The sequence below is a fragment of the Scyliorhinus canicula genome, chromosome 1, assembly GCF_902713615.1.
Source record: "Scyliorhinus canicula chromosome 1, sScyCan1.1, whole genome shotgun sequence".
Lineage (NCBI taxonomy): Eukaryota > Metazoa > Chordata > Chondrichthyes > Carcharhiniformes > Scyliorhinidae > Scyliorhinus > Scyliorhinus canicula.
The window spans coordinates 270,782,620-270,801,059 of NC_052146.1; the positions used below are offsets into that span (position 1 = coordinate 270,782,620).

The window sequence follows — 18,440 nt, forward strand, 5'->3', positions numbered from 1 at the left end:
CGCCCCCACTTGTAGCTCAAACTTTAAACCAGGATACAGAATGCATTTCCCCAATCTGCATAGATTAACATGGCTCCTGTCCAGTTCAGATGGGTGACTGCAGTGCCATTATAAATGCTCTGGGCAGTGAGCAGCAGTAAGTACAGCACTCTGATCCGAGGGCTGCTACAACCCACGTCCTGGCCGGCAGACCAAGTTAAAATGAGCTCCATAAGAATAAAAATTAAAGATTGATTCTGAGGTGACACATTAATATGTAAGCAAAGTGCTTTTATGGTGATCCCGTCTAATCACTACATTCATTTTTAAAAGGAAGCCCGAGGAAGACAAGCAGGTGCCCAATTAGGCCCCCTTTCAAAAGAAACCTACTGTCTCGGGCTTCCTGCCTAGATAGGAACTAATTATGATGAGCAGGAAGCTGAGTGAGTTGTAACTTGAATGTGGCATCATGGGAGAAGCTCTGCCAAGATTGCTACACCTGGCACAACCAAATAACAAAATGGTGGGACTTCCCTCAAAAGCTTATCAGAACAGAGAGAGAACGCAAGGGCAGGGCATTCTAAGCCACCGACTTGTCCAAAAGTGAAAACCAGTCTTATCTGCACTGAACCTTCCATGCACAGATCATCTTTAGCAGTTGGAACTCTACCGAAGACCTCAGATGAACATAATGACATTTGCGTCAAAGAATGCACAACAAAAGTAAACAATTATCAGCTGTTGCAAAGAGCGGTAATGATCAGAGTGCACCGTAAACAAAGTGCAATGTTTGGGAATTTTGTGAGAGTAGAAACCCAGTGCAAAATGGGAAGGAGGTGCTGCTTACTGCCTCCGCTATTTACAGTGGGTCACGATGCAGGTAAATATTTAATTTAATATACCTGTAACTTAAACTAGATCAAGTAATTTGTTAAAAATTAACAATTATGTTCATTTTGTACATAACTTACTGTAGTAGAGAACATCAATCCAGTGGGCCGAGTGTAAAGGACTGTGGCAGAGGTAGACGGGTATATAGTCAGGGGAATAGATACTATTTGCTGCAGATCTGCAAGTTCTAATGGTAGTTTTTGCCCTCCCGGTGCCAGGATTAAAGGCATCTCCTCACGGCTTGAGAAGAACTTGGAGGGGCAGGGAAGACCCACTTGTCGTGGTTCAGGTAGGACTAATAATATAGGCCCAATCAACGGTGAGGGTGTTTGAGGAGTTAGGATCCGAATAAATAAGCAGAGTCTATGGATTACTCCCTGAGCCACAGGTAAATTGGCATGGTGACAAACAGGTCAGAGAGTTCAGTGTGGCCCAAGAATGACATGAGAGACTGGAGTTTCAATTCCTGGAGCAGTGTCACCAATACTGGGAAAAGAGGGAGCTGTTCAATTCGGACAGGCTCCATTTAAACTGGGCTGAAAGCAGTGCCCTGGGGAATTGAACAACTCGGTTTGTAGGTAAAGCTTTACAATAAAAAGAGGGGTTCAGAACAGTGTGTATGTGTGTGTGTGTGTGTGTGGGGGGGGGGGGGGGTTGGATTTATAATTCTAAAGAGAAAAATTAAGGCCAGTGGTTAGTGTAGCAATTTTGATGAAGATAAGCACAGTATGACAGGAAGAGGCAAAGAGTTAAATAGTAAATGTGCATCAGAGAATAAGGTCAAATCAGGGGGAAATGGTAATATTAAAATTTAAGAAACTTTTTCTAAATGTATGAAGCATTCAGCAAAATAAAAAGAATGAATTAATGGCACAAATAGAAATAAATGGATTTGATCTAATAGCTATTGCAGGTTGGATAGTGGTCAAGGTAGGAAACAAAATATTTTATGGTATGTGAAGTTTTGAAAAGAAAAGGAAGAAAAGGGGATGGAGGAAAGCCTTGATAATGAATCTTCAAGACAGCAATGAGTATGGATCTTGCTTTGAAAGAGGAAGAAACCGCACCAGTGGAAATAAGAAATAACGAGAGACAGTAAACAGTGGTGGGGATAGTTTATAGCCCCCCCCAACAACAGCCCAAAGAATAAGATGAACTTGCAATTAACAGAGGGCTCTAATCTTCATGTAAACAGGACAAATTCAAAGTGCAAAATCAGTCTGAACCTTCAGTTCGCAGGAGACATTCAAGAAAGTTCCGAGGACAATGCATGTGGAACCAAGCAGGGAGCAAGTTACTTTTTAAGATCTTGTCTTGTATGATAAAACAGGGTTCTCATAGTAATCTCAATGTAAGGGATCCTGTGGGGAAGAGCAATCATAATATGATGGAATTTCATGATTTTTTTGGGAAAACGTACATATCTGAAACGAGAGCATTAAATTTAAGTGAAGTCAATTTGTAAGTCGGCTAATGTAGATTGGGAAATTATGGGCGGGATTCATCATCCGTTCATATCAGCGGGATTCTCTGTTCCTTCACGTCAGCGGGATTCTCCAATCCCGCTGCAGTGGATGGGAAATTTGGCTGAGTGTTAAATTCCCCCTCCTCGCTAGCAACGGTGAATCCCGGCCCATAAGGAAAGTTATAGTGGGAGATAAGCAATTTAAATAAACCATTCTTAGCTTTCAACAAATATGCATTATATCTGGAAATAAAAATCTACGGGAAAGGTAAACCATCCATGGTTACCTAGCCTCCACGAACAGGCACAGGAATGTAGTGATGAGGGGCTTTTCACAGTAACTTCATTGAAGCCTACTTGTGACAATAAGTGCTTATTATTATTATCAAAGAGATTAAAAATAGCAGCATCTTGAAAGAAGACAGTTATAATATTGCCAAGAATATTAATAAGCCAGAGCACTGGTAAAATTAAAGAACCTAACAAAGGATCAGCAAAAAATAATAACTAGGGAGAAAGAGAATATCAAAGAAGCAAGAAATTCTGAAACCATCATGTAACAAGCGAGTGGCAAAAATTAATCTGGGTCCCTTGGAGACTGAGGCAGGTGAAATTATAATAGGAAATATGAAAATGGCAGAATCATTAAAGAAATTATTTGTGTCTGTTTTCACAGGCGAAGACACAAAAAGAACAGCAGAAATAATTAGAAACCAAGGGTCGAATGAGAATGAGGAACTTTAAATAATTAATGTTGGTAAGGAAGTAACACTGAAAATTAAAGGGACTGAAAGATGTTTGTCTTCAGTTGTTGTGATGCATCAACTGTGTTACAGTAGTGCAGTGTTAGTCCGCTGAGTGGTTAGTCCGCTTGTTACTTCCTACTTTCGCTTTCACTAGCGGCACAACTATTGTTTGGGCGGGAAAGTGGAGATGAGTCCACAAAAGATCAGCCATGATCTCATTGAATGGCGGAGCAGGCTCGAAGGGCAGATGGCCTACTCCTGCTCCTAGTTCTTATGTTCTTATGTATTGAGAAAAGAGAGAGGAGTATTCAAGCATCTCCCACTATTACATACTATTACGCCCGCAGGATCGGCACCGAAAGAGGAAAATCTTGCGAGAATCGTGAAATGCAATTCTTGTCGGAGAAATCGCGGGTGCGATTCAGCAGACTTGAGTTAAAGTCCACTGAACGGCGCGATTATTTTGGCCTTAAGGAGATTCTCCCGCCCGAAGCCACATTTAGAGGAATTTCCTGCTGGTGAGCTGATTTGCAGATCAGAGTGCCATTTTGATTGGCTGCCCAATCCCCCCCCCCCCCCCCCCCACCCCTTCAGACCCTCCCTTCCGTTTTTGTGACCCGCCCCTCACCCCCCCCCCCCAACCTTTGGGAGGTAACCTAGAACCCCCTTAATTACCTCCCATTCTACCTGGCAAGGTCGCAGCCAGACCCAACCCCTGGCAGTGCCAACCTAGCACCCAGACACCACCAGCCTGATACACGGTCAGTGCCACCCGGGAACACTGGCAACGCCTGGGTGACCCTGGCGGTGCTAGACTGACAGTAAAAAGGTGGCTGAGTGCCAGGGAATGCCAGAGTGCCACCCTACTCTATCCATTGGGGTCTCCAATAGCCTGGGAGACCGTGCCATTACGCCTTGTCCACATTTGTGTGGGCCAGTACTAAAGAGCGCCCTGGTAAGGTCTCCCAGGCGCGGCCGTTGACTCCCAAGCGTCGATTAAACCCGGGTATTTAAATGAGCAATTATGCTCATTAAAATATGCTGATCTGGATCTCGCCCAGCGAGGCCTCTCGCAAGAGGTTTCGAGCCACGAATCTTATAAGAGGCCTCTCACGAGATTCAACGGCATCACCCCACATTTCCCAATTTTCCCTGCCCCTCGTCGGCGATGCCACAAAATGCGTGGCCGAAGGCCTATACCTCATTTTCATAAATTTGAATACATTTCCATGTTTGGGGAAGATGGTGGCACAGTGGTTAGCACTACTGTTTCACAGTGCCAGGGACCTGGGTTCAATTCTGATCTTGGTTGACTGTCTGGGTGGACTTTAGACGTTCTCTCCGTGTCTGCGTGTGTTTCCTCCGAGTGCTCCGGTTTCCTCCCACAGTCCAAAGATGTGCAGGCTGGGTAGTTTGAACATGCGAAATTTTCCCTTCATGTCCAAAGATGTGTAGGTTGGGTTATGCGTTTGCAGGGATGGGGAGGGGAGTGAGGCTAGGTGGAGGCTTTTCAGAGGGTCGGTGCAGACTCAATGGGCTCAATGGCTTCCTTCTGCACTGTATCAATTCTATAATTAGCCCCCCATGCCAAATAATCCCTCCTTACTAAATATTCATGCCTCATGGATGTGACATCACGTCAGGGAGGTTTACAAAAGGTTTGGCCAGGTGAGAGACAATCGAGGAAATTCTTCTGGGGGCACAGAGGAGGAGGACCCCGGCACAGTTTGGCACTGCCAGTTTGGCACTGAAATCCATTAAAGTGGAAAAGCAGCTACATCTCAGGGAAAACATTGCTTGATTGACAACCCTTGTTCTGTGATCTATTCCGGCAACTGCACCATGTTTATGAACACAAGATAAAGAGGTTTTAAGTACTTGCAATTTCTGCACTTGATACTTTAAAGGGTTTGGATAACAGACATTTTTAGAGGGCGAACGAAGGGAGATTTTTAAATTAAACAGTAGAAAGGTATAAATGAATAAATGCATTTGTTACAGCTTTTTCACATATACTGGGCCTTCATGAATCACCTCAGCCGGTACGGGAATTGAACCCACGTCCGTCAGCACCTGCTCCTCCGACACCGTCTCTGCTGGCACTTTCTCTGGAGGCAGCTGGGCAGAGCCAATAAACTTCCTGGGCAGGATTCTCCGAAATAGAGGCAGAGTGTCCACGCCGTCGTGAACGCCATTGTGTTGCATGACGGCGCAAAACGGGCGTGGGCACTACCACAGGGGGCCAGCACGGTGCTGGATTGGTTCACGCCGCTCCAGCCTCCTTGGCGCCGCAGCAACCCGTGCATGCGCAGTGGCGCCGCAGCAACCCGTGCATACGCTGGGGACTTCCTCAACATGCCGGCCCCGCGCAACATGGCGAGGGGGTTCAGGGGCCGGCCGCGTAACAAAATAGGGCCGGGGCTGGAGAGGCCAGACCCCATCGGAGCCCCCCCCCCCTCCCCCCGACCACCCCCGACCCTGCACGCAGAGTTCCCGCCATCTGCGAGCAGGTGTGGCCAACGCCATTTCCGCGCGGCCGCTTGGCCCATCAAGGCCGGAGAATCGCCGGTCATGGGCCGGTGCAAATGGCGTTGATTCTCTGCTCCTCGGAGAATCGCATGCCGGCGTCGGGCAGCATGGCGCGGTTGCAGCGATTCTCCGGCCCGGCGCGGGGCTCGGAGAATCCCGCCTCCTGACTACCGCTACCTGCCTCTAGGATGAAAATCAAACCCAGTAACTGTGTTCGAATAATGAGGCAGTGTTTGCAGACAGAGTGCTTCTAAATGATGTTCCCAGACTTTAACCATTGTCGAGAGTTCAATCTAAAGAAGAAATTTTTTAAAAACAATCATTTGACAATGGATATAGAGAAGAATAAATGAAAAGGAAATTTACAACCTGCGGAAGTAGAAAAGACTATCCCTAAAACCTGACAGCTCAAAAGCAGCCCACAATTTAGGTTTTGACATGCAGCTACATTCAAATCATAGTGGAGAATGGGCCTGACAAATCTTAAGCACAGGGATACTTCATCACTTGCATGCCAGAAAAATGGATCAAAATTAAGCTCTGCAGTCCTGCCACATCCAGCCGAGAAAGGTGGTGGCCAATTAAACAACTTGCTGGAGAAGGAGGAGGCTCCACAAATATCTCCATCCTCAAAGACGAAGAGGCCCAGCACATCAGTACAAAAGATAAGGCTGAAGCATTCACAGCAATCTTTAGCCAGAAGTGCTGAGTGGATGATCCATCTTGGCCTCCCCTCAGGCAGCCTCCAGCATCACAGATGTCAGTCTTCAGCCAATTTGATTCACTCCACGTAATATCAAAAGCACTGGATACTGCAAAAGGCCAGGACTCTGACAATATTCCAGGATTAGCACTAATGACTTGTGCTGCAGAATTTGCTGTGCCCCTAGCCAAGTTCCCGTACAATTACTGGCATCTACCTGGAAATGTGGAAAATTGCCCATGTATGTTCGACACACAAAAGGCAGGAATCCAGTCAATTCCCAGCCTATCAGTCTACTCTCAAATATCAGGGGCGAAATTCTCCGACCCCCAGCAGGGTCGGAGAATCGCCTGGGGCCGCCGAAAATCCCGCCCCCGCCATGGCAGAGATTCTCCGCCACCCGGGAATTGGCGGGGGCGGGAATCACGCCACTCCGATCGGCGAAGCCCCTGCGGCGATTCTCCGGCCCAGATGGGCCGAAGTCCCGCCGCTGGGAGGCCTCTCCCGCCGCCGAGGTTTGAACCACCTCTGGTGGCGGCGGGATCGGCGCCGTGACCGGGCCCCCGGGGTCCTGGGGGGGGCGCGAGGCGATCGGACCCCGGGGGGTGCCCCCACGGTGGCCAGGCCTGCGATCGGGGCCCCCCGCTCAGACCCCGGGCCAGTGCCCTGGGTGCACTCTTTCTCCTCCACCGCCACCACGGCCTCCGCCATGGCGGAGGCGGAAGAGAAACCCACGTCGCGCATGCGCCGGTGGTGACGGCATGCGCCGGTGGTGACGTCAGCGGCAGCTGGCCGCTGATGTCACCACCGGCGCATGCGCCAACCGCCGAAAGCCTTTCGGCCAGCCCCGCTGCCGGGCGGCGGGCCTGAAAGGCCGCTGGCGCCGGTTTTTTGCGCCAGTCCTCTGGTGCCAACCGCTCCGGCGCGGGGCTAGTCCCCAAAGGTGCGGAGAATTCCCCACATTTGGGGAGGCCCGACCCCGGAGTGGTTGGCGCCACTCCCCTACGCCGGGACCCCCCCGTCACGCTGGGTAGGGGAGAATCCCGCCCCAGTAAAGTAATGGAAGGGGTCATTAACAGTGCTATTAGTTTAACAATAGTTTGCTCACTGACTTTCAGTTTGGGTACCACCAGGTTACTCACTACCTGACCTAATTACAGACTTGAGTCAAACATGGACAAAGAGCTGAATGCCAGAGGTGAGGTGAGAGTGACTGGTCTTAACATTGAGGCAGCATTTGACTGAGTATGGCATCAAGGAGCCCCAGCCAAACTCGAGTCAATGGGAATCCAAGGAGGGAAACCCTCCACTTGCTAGAGCCATACGTGGCATACAGGAAGCTGGTTATGGTGGTTGGAGGTCAATCATCCTAACTCCAGGATATCACTGCAGGAATTCCTCAGTAAAGAGGCCCAACCATCTTCAGCTGCTTCATCAATGACCTTCTTTTCATCGTAGGGTCAGAAGTGGGGATGTTTGCGGATGACTGCAAAATGTTCAGCTCCATTCATGGCTCTTCAGATACTGAAGCAGTCCATGTCCAAATGCAACAAGACCTGGACAATATGCAGACTTGGTCTGACAAATGGCAAGTTACATTCGCACCACACAAGTGCCAGGCAATGACCATCGCCAACAAGGATCAATCCTTCACATCTTGACATTTAATGGCATTATCTCACTGAATCATACTGCTATCAACAACTTGAGTGTTCCACTGGCCAGAAGCTGAAATGGACCAGCCATATAAACACTGTGGTTACAAAAGCAGGTCAGAGTCTAGGAATCTGGCAGCAAGTAACTCTACCTCCTGAGCCTGTCCACCACCTAGAAGGTACAGGTCCAGAGCGTGAAGGAATATTCCCCACTTGCCTGGATGAGGGCATCTCCAACAACACTAGCTCAAAACCATCCAGGACAGAGATGTCACTTGACTGGCATCCCTTCCACAAACATTCAATCCCTCCCCACTGATGCACACTTGCAGCCGTGTGCATATCTACAAGATGGACTGCAGGAACTCACCAAGGCTCCTTAGGCAACACCTTTAAAACCCATGGCCCTTACTATCTAGAAGGACAGGCCCATGTGATACCTGAGAACACTAACACCTGAGGGCTCCCCTCCAAGTCACTCACCTTCCTGACTTGAGAATATTTTGCAGCTCCTTCACTTTTTTAATTATCATTATTAAATGATGAATCAGATCTGACTTCTTATAAGCTTCTCACTGGTTTCATACATTTCTAGAAATTCCATAGTCCTGTTCTGTTCAAGTGTGAAATATCAAGGGAATGCTTCCTTGGCCTCACATTATTCATGCAATGGTGCTACGATGTACAACACTACTGTAAAAGTCATTGCTGACTCACTGTATGAGAACAATCAAATGTAACACTGGCCCCTGAGCAATAAAAGTGTTTTACACATTCAGCGAGAACAGATTCATTTTCCAAAATTGATTATTCGGTAGTCGTTCTTCAAAATATAAAAAGCAAATATGCACTGGGACATCAAGCAGTCTAAATGGCCATCGACCTTTTTAAAAATAAGATTCACATTATTATTACAACTGCTGGTGTTTCAATATTGTTCATTTTATGTAATGTGTTTGAACTTTGTGTGCACAGGGAGAATTTGATGCACAGCCTGGTCCTTATATTTCATTGTGATCAAACTGCCTGCTCTGTAATGAATTTTGAACAGCACAGTCCTTAAAGCCATTACATCCTGTATTAAAACGTCCACAGAATAATTCCAACCACAGCTGTCAATGTTAAATCTGTTTTACAGTCAAACACCTGATAGATTACACCATCAGGATTTAAACGGTCAAAAACTAAGCTGTATGAATATCATTATAGACGGGAATTCCCCCAGACTGATAAATAGAGTGCGCTTGACTTTCAAACAGAAGGTTACAAATTTGAGTCCCAGGCTGCCTAGCAAACTCATTTATCTAATTGACATGAGTGCAATTGGCTTTCTCCCATGCCCCTGGGTAAAGAAACAAGGGACTGATGATGTGCACAATCTTAAAATGGATGCAAATATCCACCACAGCCTGACTCACCTTGAGTCGGCTGCCTACTAATCTCAGAGCAGCACAGATGGCAACGGCAAAGAAAATGTTTTTTTTTTAAATATAATTTTTTTTTAAATGGATTTAGAGTACCCAATTCATCTTTTCCAATTAAGGGGCAATTTAGCGTGGCCAATCCACCTATCCAGCACATCTTTGGGTTGTGGGGGTGAAACCCACACGTCTTTAAAAAAGCAAGAAAGTAAGAATATCTGGAAAAAGCAACTAAGGAGTCCTTGGGATTGTATTCTTTTTTGGTGTTTGGTCATTACATGAAGTTTTCTGCATAAAGTCTTCCTTGAATGTCCAGACGATAGATACTTGCATGATTACACAAACAAAAATACTTCCTGTGTTCAGTAATTTGGGCTTCATTTTTAAATGTTGTCTCACCTTTTGAAAATGTCACTGGGAGAATGTGCAAACTCCACACGGTCAGGGACCCAGAGCCGGGATTGAACCTGGGACCTTGGAACTGTGAGGCAGCAATGCTAACCACTGCGCCACCGCGCTGCCCCAAAGAATGTGGTTTTGCTCTGCAAAGCTAGCACTGCACGAGAGAATATTAGAAGTCTATATGGCGAGAAGAAAATAAGAAATGAGAAGGGTTTGAATTTTACTTGTCGCTTGGTGACAGAGGAGGTGGTGGGAAAGCTGGCAAAACAGTGCGGGGCGGCATTAGCGGGGCCCAACACCTTCTTGCCACCATGCCATTTTGCCAGTGACAGGAAAATTGGCAGATTGGCTGTCCACCAGGAGCCCAATTAAGCCACTCAGGTGGGCTTCTTCCTGCCTCTGTGGGCATTTTGCCCATGTGAGACAGGCCTGCCATCATTGAGGAGATCCCCGGGCTCCGGAGGAGTGGGGAGGGATCTCCTTTTTGAGCATTTACAAGGGGCCCCGTGCACCTGCAGCCTCCACACTGGACACCGCTAGCGCTAACAGTGCAGCTGGCAGCCTTCTGATTTGGCTGGCATCTTTGGGGGCGGGCCACCATTCCTAATTGGACTGCTGCCCTGGCAGTGCCGCTGCCAGCAATATGCTTCGCCAGGTTCACCTCCCACATTCAGCTCAAGCGGATGAAGTTTTCCCTCCTGCATAAAATCCAACCCATATTATTGTCCGAGTAGTAGACTGACAACAATGCATGATTACCTAGTGCCTTTAATGTAATAAAGGGCAGGTTTCTCCGAACTCCGCCAGGTCGGAGAATTGCCAGGGGCGGCGTGAATCCCGCCCCCGCCGGCTGCTGAATTCTCCGGCACCGGGGATTTGGCGGCGACGGGAATCGCGGCAGTCGGCGGCCGCTGGCAGCGCCCCCCCCCCCCCCCAGTGGGTGTTGGGCCCCGCTAATGCCGCCCGATTTTTTTTTTGTTGGTCCCACCGGCGTATATCGGAGTAGGTCCTTACCGGTGGCATCTGGTGGCTTGGGCGGTCTCCGGGGGGGGGGGTCCGGGAGGTGCCCCCATGGTGGCCTGGCCCGAGGTTCCCGACGGCGTCAACATGGCCTCAGGATCATCAATTCCGGCCCCTACAGGGGGCCAGCACGGCCCTGGAGCAGTCCACGCCACTCCAGCACCTGATCCTGGCGTCAACTGTGTGCCGAGGGGTCCGTGCATGCGCAGTGGTACTGGCGCCAATCCACGCATGTGTAGTGGCACCGGCGCCACCCTTCTCTGCGCCGGCCCCGACACAATATGGCGTAGGGCTACAGGAGCCGGCGCGGAAAAAAGCAGGCCCCAGCCCGAGAAGCCGGCCTGCCGATCGGTTGGCCCTGATCGCGGGCCAGACCACAACGGAGGCCCACCCCCTCCATCCCCTGGGGTTGGACCCTCCTCCCCCGCAACAGGTGCCCCCAGACCCTTCCACGCCGAGGTCCCACCGGATAGGTGCAGGTTAGAACAGTGCCGGCGGGACTCGGGTTTTTTTGTGATGGCCGCTCGGCCCATCCCGGGCTGCGAATCGGCCGGGGGGGTCGCGTAGAGCGCCCCCCCAACTGGTGGCGCGCCGACCTTGCCGGCATTGCATGCCGGTGGCGTGGCACGATTCGCGCTGATCACGGCGATTCTCCAGCCTGGCCCTGGGCTGAGAGAATCCCGTCCATTGAGTCTCAGACCTTCAGTTTTATTTTAATATAAATTTAGAGTACCCAATTCATTTTTTTTTTCCAATTTAGCATGGCCAATCTTTGGATTGTGGGAGCGAAACCCACGCAAACACGGGGGGAATGTGCAAACTCCACACGGACAGTGACCCAGAGCCAGGATCAAACCTGGGACCTCGGCGCCGTGAGGCAGCAGCACTAACTACTGCACCACCGTGGTGTCTATCAGTTTTATTTGTTATTAAATATTAGAATAAGTGCAAAATATTCAATTTGACGTTTTTTTATTCTCCTTTCTTTTTTTCTCTCTCTTAATTCAGTCTTTCTTTCTCTTTCTTATTTCTCTTTCTGTACCTGATCTGACTTTGAACTCATCCACCCTTCTTGATATTTCCTCCTCAGTATTCATGCTGTTAATTTCAGAATCCTTCTATTATATTGCCTGAGAAGATAGTCTGTTGCTTGTCCTGTTCATCCAGGCCTCAGATGCCCTGCTTCTTTCGCCGCACTGCTCTCACCTTCAGAAACATGCTGTACAAAAATAATGTAAAAACCTAAACATGTTGTGACATGATGGTGACAAAATGTCATTCAACATCAAGATACACCAAATTGTAGCCTACAGTAAAGTCACCATTGTCCCAGATGACCACAGGCTGCTTTCCCCTGTGAGGGGGAAAACTGACTGGTGGTGATTTAACCTGAGGATCACCACACCTCAAGTGAGGGGCAAGGTTGAGAAGCCGGGGCCTTCATTAATAACCACAGCCAGTAGGGGAATTGAACCCGCACAGTTGGTATCGCTCTGCATCATTAAACCAGCTGTTCAGCCAACTGAGCTAAACTGGCTCCCAAAGGAATGTCAGGAGTAGGAGCTCATGATGTTTCGCATGTGGGGACAGCCTTGTCCGGCTGCAAAGTAGTGCCAAGAAATGGCTATGATGCAGGGGTAAAATGGGTGCTCATCCGTTATACTGCTGACTGGCACCGCACATACACTTCCTCTCTGACTTTCTCCGTGCCAACATTTGACTGCACTTCCAGAGAGTCCACCAATATAAGTGACAAGCAAATTAAATTGCAGACATTTGTGTACTTAAATTTGGAGGAAACTACTCATGATAAACCTGTCAGTACTGATTTCATAGTTGATGTTTCAGCGATACCTGTCTGATATTGCCAAGAAAGGTTTCTACATTTGATTTTTTGAGTAAAAGTATTGATCTTGCATTTTTACGCTTCCTGTTGGTAACCTTTTCAGTTCTCAGCCACTCTTTCCTCGGTGATTGGGCTTGTTTGGAAATGGATGGGTGGAAACAAACACAATCCCCTTGACAGCAACGGAAGAAATTGTCTGCCTTCTGCTGAAATGCAGATCCCAATGTTCCTCTCCAACAGTGTAGCAATTCCCCTATCCTCGGACCAGACACCTGCAACATGCTCCTAAAATCGGAGCTTTCCTCAGTTGAGACCGAGAGCAGGATTTACCCTCCAGGGGCTGTAAACCGAGGCTGGCATCGTTTCCAGTGCCTTAGCTGCCCTCGGGGGGAAGCAGTCTCTCTTTGTGAATTTCTTCAGGATGTCCAATTAATGGCTAGAGGGCAGGCTCGTTGCCCAATTAGGGTCAACGGGCAGGTTCTCAAAGCTGGGGGACCAATTAGACACCGTCCAGTGCAATAGGAGCAACAGGCAGCAGTAGAAGGTGAGTTAGGGAGAGGGTGCTTCAAAAATGAAGACGTCATTCTCCAACTTTCTTAATCTGTTTAAAAATTAATCTCGAAGACAGGTCAGTCAGGGAGGGTCACAAAGTCTGCATGCAGCACTGGCCCCAGAGTCTGCAGTTTGGAGATTGCCTGCAGGTACCTAATGGTCCCCACAGCCTGCAGCAACCAACACTGTTTGGAAAATCCCATTAATTGGCTCCAGTAAGTCTCGATTTCGGCTCCCCACTAATTTCAAGCTTGATCGTTATCCTGACATAGCCACTGGGATTGGAGCTGAAGGAATTTTCTCTTCTTGGGGTAAGTCACAATCCAGCATTCATTCCTGATGGAATTTCACATGGGAATCTGTATCTGTGGTATATCACAGTGGATGCCAGGATGCACCACACAGAAACAGTTCATTTTCTATTAATTACTGTACTGTTTATATCATTCGGGTTACATCATTATTACGCTGTGCTCAGCAGACAGGAGATTTCGCACCACTCGGCTCAGCTGACCTTTCATTTCCACCTGATCTGAATATTAATTTCTTTGATACTCTCTTGGGAAATATCCTGCTCGGGAAATGCAGCTGCCTTTTCTTTCAAAAAAAAGTTACATATATTGTCAAAGTGCTAAAAGGCGAAAACAAAACAATGATATGAGAGTTTTACAAGATTGTTACAGGTTCAGATACAGTAGGCAAAAAGAGCTATGCCCATGGTTCAAGGACAAGGAGACACAGACACTGGGGAGGACATGAGGATGAACAGTCTATACAGTGAGTGGTAATGACCTGGAACTCACTGCTGGGAGGGTGGTGGAAGCGAAGACGATGAATGATTTCAAAGAGAAATTGGATGGGTGCTTGAGGGAGATAAACCGGCAGAGCTATGGGGATAGATCTGTGGAATTGGAGTGACTGGATTGCTCTGCAAAGAGCTGACGTATGGGCTGGATGGACTAAATGGGGCCTTATTTGTGCTGCACTGATTCTCTAATGGCTGAGACTGTTCCGGGAACCACATAAGCAGATTTTTCCAGCAGATGGAGAGGCCCATCATTGTTCAAACCTAATCCTGTTCTAACCTAACCTAACCTAACCTCCAGAGCATTCTCAGCTGGTGACCAGAAGCAGTAAGCTACCTGGTGTTCGACTCCCTAATCTAAGTGTGAAGGTAAGTGTACCTGCCATCCCAGTTGAGATCAGTCGAAAGATGTGCAGGTCAGGTGGATTGGTCATGATCAATGCGCCAGGTTACGGAGAAAGGGAGGGGGAGTGGGCCTAGGTCGAGTCCTCACTTGGAGGGTCAGTACAGACTCGATGGGCTGAAAGACCTCTTCCTGCACTCTAAGGATTCTATGAACTGAGCAGAGAGAAATTTGTGGTCGCTGTGGCTCAGCTACTCCCTAGAGCCATTATGGGAGCCCTGCTGCCAATTATCTTCATTTTTCCAGGAAAATGAAACAAATAAAATGTAAAAATTGAAAACTTTCCAAGTAGGTGAGGGGAATGCCCGCAGATCTCATGATAAAGTAAATCTCATGTTGTCAGTTCTCACTCATCCTCAAATTTTCAAATCCATCACTACCGCAAGATGCATGTTTGTATCCTTGAGATTTTGCTCCATTATAAAAATGGTTGAATACGGGACATGTCTGCAGCTGAATCTATGACTAACTTGGATTGGATCCCACTGCGCTTTGAATCTAACTCTTTATTTTAGGTATCACCGGTTAATATTCCACAAATGCTCTGAAGCTGTCAGCAACCATTTCTTTAAAAATTGCTCGTCATGGGAAAACGATCAGAAGTGAGAATAATAAAAAAAAGCCGAGAGACGCGATTTGTTTACTTCAAAAAAACACCGAGATGTTTGAAAATTAAAATCTTCTGAGAAATTCATTCTGCATTTAGAAATGTTAAAAATGGAAAAGAATGTTGCAATTGTGATGTTTGATGTGTCTAAAATACCTGAGTATAAATTGTGAAATTGAGGGACCAGAGTGGCCCGAAGCATTTTGGGCTAATACCCTTTCTGATCATATATTTTGAGGGACGCGTATTCAGTTAGTTTTCCGGTAAAACATTGTTTTTTACACTTTTGATATATGCACGGCTGGTTGAAATTTCCATTATGAAAATGATCTGTCAGGCTGCATTAACAAGATCTGCAGTAACTGAATCACTCCCCTAAAATAAGCAAGCTCTTGTTTTTCAACGTCTGATGAAGCCAACAGTAAACCTAAGAAACAGTTCCTATCCAGCAGAAGGAACTGAACCCATACTGTTGGCACCATTCAGCACTACATTCTTCACCATTGGAGCTCCTTGAGCCTTCAACCTTCCATTACATCAATGTGCTTCTCATTCTCGCCCCTCTTCAGCAGGCCCTGTTTTAATTGTTCCACCTTTGGTAACTGTGTCTTCAGCTGCCTAGGCCGACAGGTCCTGGAATCCCCCAAACTCTTCGGGCTAGATTCTCCGATTTTGAGGCTATGTCCAGAGGAAGTGTCCAGTCTTACGATGAAAAAGTCAGCAGCGCCCCCGCACCGATGCTCTGCCCAGTGGGGGGCTAGCAGCCATGCCACATAAAACCCCTGGCATTCCCGACAGAAAGCACCGGAGGATTTCCGGATCCGTGGCCGCTCATGTGCACGGCGACAACTTGCAGCGGCTGCGCCGTACAACATGGCACCGACCGTGTGAGGACCCGGCCTGCCAGATAGTGCCCCCCCGTAAACCCGTTGCCCCCCCCCCCCCCGACCACCTCCCACCAGTCCCCCCCAGCCCTCGCCGAAGCCCACCCCGGCCAGCAGAATGCACCCCCCCCCCCCTCGCCCTGACTGTGGCACCTCTGGGCACAGTCTGCAGCCGCCACACATGGTTGGCGAAAACTCAGCGCATAAGTGAGCCACAACGTCGGGAAGTGGGTCCATTAGCGGCGGAGCATCGGGAGAGGGCTTTTGGGTGACGTCCTGAGTCTGTCCCACCAGCGTGCTGGGTACTCACCGATGACGCCGTTTTGGAGGTGGCGAAGCATCCAAAAACAGGCGCGGCTCCCGATTTCAGCGTCAAAAGGGATTCTCAGTCCGATCGCTGAATACGATTTTGTCATCGGCAAGCGGACAATCCCGCCCTTCATCTCCCAACCTCATTCTCCTTTTGAATACACCTACCACTTTGGCCAGGCATTTGGCAGTCCTATGTGGTTCGTTATCATATGCTGTTTTATAACGTTTCTGTGAAGCACCATTGGGACATTTTGGGCGGGATTCTCCCCTACCCGGCGGGGCGATGGGTCCCGGAGCCGAGGAGTGGCGTGAACCACTCCGGCGTCGGGCCGCCCCAAAGGTACGGAATCCTCCGCACCTTCAGGGGCTAGGCCCGCCCCAGAGTGGTTGCACCCCGCCGGCCGGCAGGGAAGGGGCTTGGTGCCACGCCAGCCGGCGCCGAAGGGCCTCCGCCGGCCGGCGCGGTTTGGCGCATGCGCGGAAGCACCAGCGTGTGGTGTCGTCATCCCCGCGCATGCGCAGGGGGCTTCATTTCCGCAGCGGCCATGGCGGACTGCTACAGGTACATGGCGCTGGACTGAGTCCGCAGCCGCCACACCGAGTTCCCGACGGATGAGACCACACACGACCGACGCCGTAAGAAACTCGTCGGTCGGGGGCGGAGCATCGGGGGGCCGGCCTTAGGCAACGTCTTGAGTCCGTCGATATGCGGCTTTGGAAGGGAGGAGCATCGCGAAAGCGGCGCCACCCTGATTTGGTCGGGAACTTTGATTCTCTGGCCAATCGCCGAACGCAATTCCGGTGTCGGCTACCGGAGAATCCATTCTCCCCAAGAAGCTCACTGACATATTCTGCACAAGAAATGGACGGAATGCATCTCACTTCAAAATCAAACCAAATAATCTTCAAATTATAACTACGATTAGATTAAGCTACATTGCTTAAGATGCCTGAGCAGTCAATCACAGTGACACTTTGGACAGCAGTATCCTGCAGATTTATTGCACAACTAGTTAGTCTACAGAGAAATTAGTACCTATGCTGCACGTGAACAGCAATTTTATAGCATTCTCATCATCAGTCTGACACCATGTCGGCCCCAGTTTGTCTTGGCAATGTCATACAGCAACAGTGTCAACAAAATCCAATCACTCATACAGGGAGGCCTGAGAATGACTTTTAAGCAGCTTCATTCAACAAATTGAACACCTCATGAGTACTCTGACAATACATTTCTACAAGCATTAATCCAAACATTAACACCTTCATTATCCAGTCACTGAAGAACATAAGAAAAGCAAGGAGTGAAAATAGACCATCGAGCCCTGAAGCTCATCCTCACGCACACTCCCTGAGACTTTGGGAGAACAGATCTGATACCTTTTTTTGAAAACATGCTCCACAAAGTGTAAGGGCAGCACGGTAGCATAGTGGCAAGCACAATTGTTTCACAGCTCCAGGGTCCCAGGTTCGATTCCTGGCTTGGGTCACTGTCTGTGCGGAGTCTGCACGTTCTCCCCGTGTGTGCGTGGGTTTCCTCCGGGTGCTCCGGTTTCCTCCCACAGTCCAAAGATGTGCAGGTTAGGTGGATTGGCCATGCTAAATTGCCCTTAGTGTCCAAAATTGCCCTTAGTGTTGGGTGGGGTTACTGGGTTATGGGGATAGGGTGGAGATGTGGGCTTGGGTAGGGTGCTCTTTCCAAGAGCCGGTGCAGACTCGATGGGCTGAATGGCCTCCTTCTGCACTGTAAATTCTATCTATGATTTGCCTGTGCGATAGGAGAGATTTTCACTCGGAGGGATAGAAACTTGGCAGTAAAGACAGGGCACTCGTTCTATAGCCTGCCCGTTTTTCTTTCATTTCCATAGAATCCACAGAATCCCTACTTTGCAGAGCGAGGCCATTCGGTCCATTGGGTCTGCACCAACCCTCTGAAAGAGCACTCTACCAAGGCCCACTCCCCCCACCCAATCCTATAACTGCACCTAATATGCACATCTTTGGACACTGAGGGGCAAATTTCTAGCATGGCAAATCCACCTAACCTGCACATCTTGGGACTTTCCATCTCTTCCAAAAGTGAAAATGACCCTGAATGACACGTATAAATGGAATTGTAGAATGACTGTTACTCTCAAAATTCATCAAAACAATTTTACAATTTCTTGTGAGGCAGTTCCTTGCATCCGTAGCATTAGCCCACTATTCAAAAAAAGGAGG

General features: G+C 48.6%; 1 protein-coding gene across 2 annotated transcripts in view; it reads right to left on the minus strand.

Moving 5' to 3' along the window:
• prkcea (protein kinase C, epsilon a) overlaps nt 1–18,440 on the minus strand; it is a 697,348-nt gene that overhangs the window by 329,425 nt on the left and 349,483 nt on the right. The gene's annotated exons all lie outside the window — the stretch shown is intronic.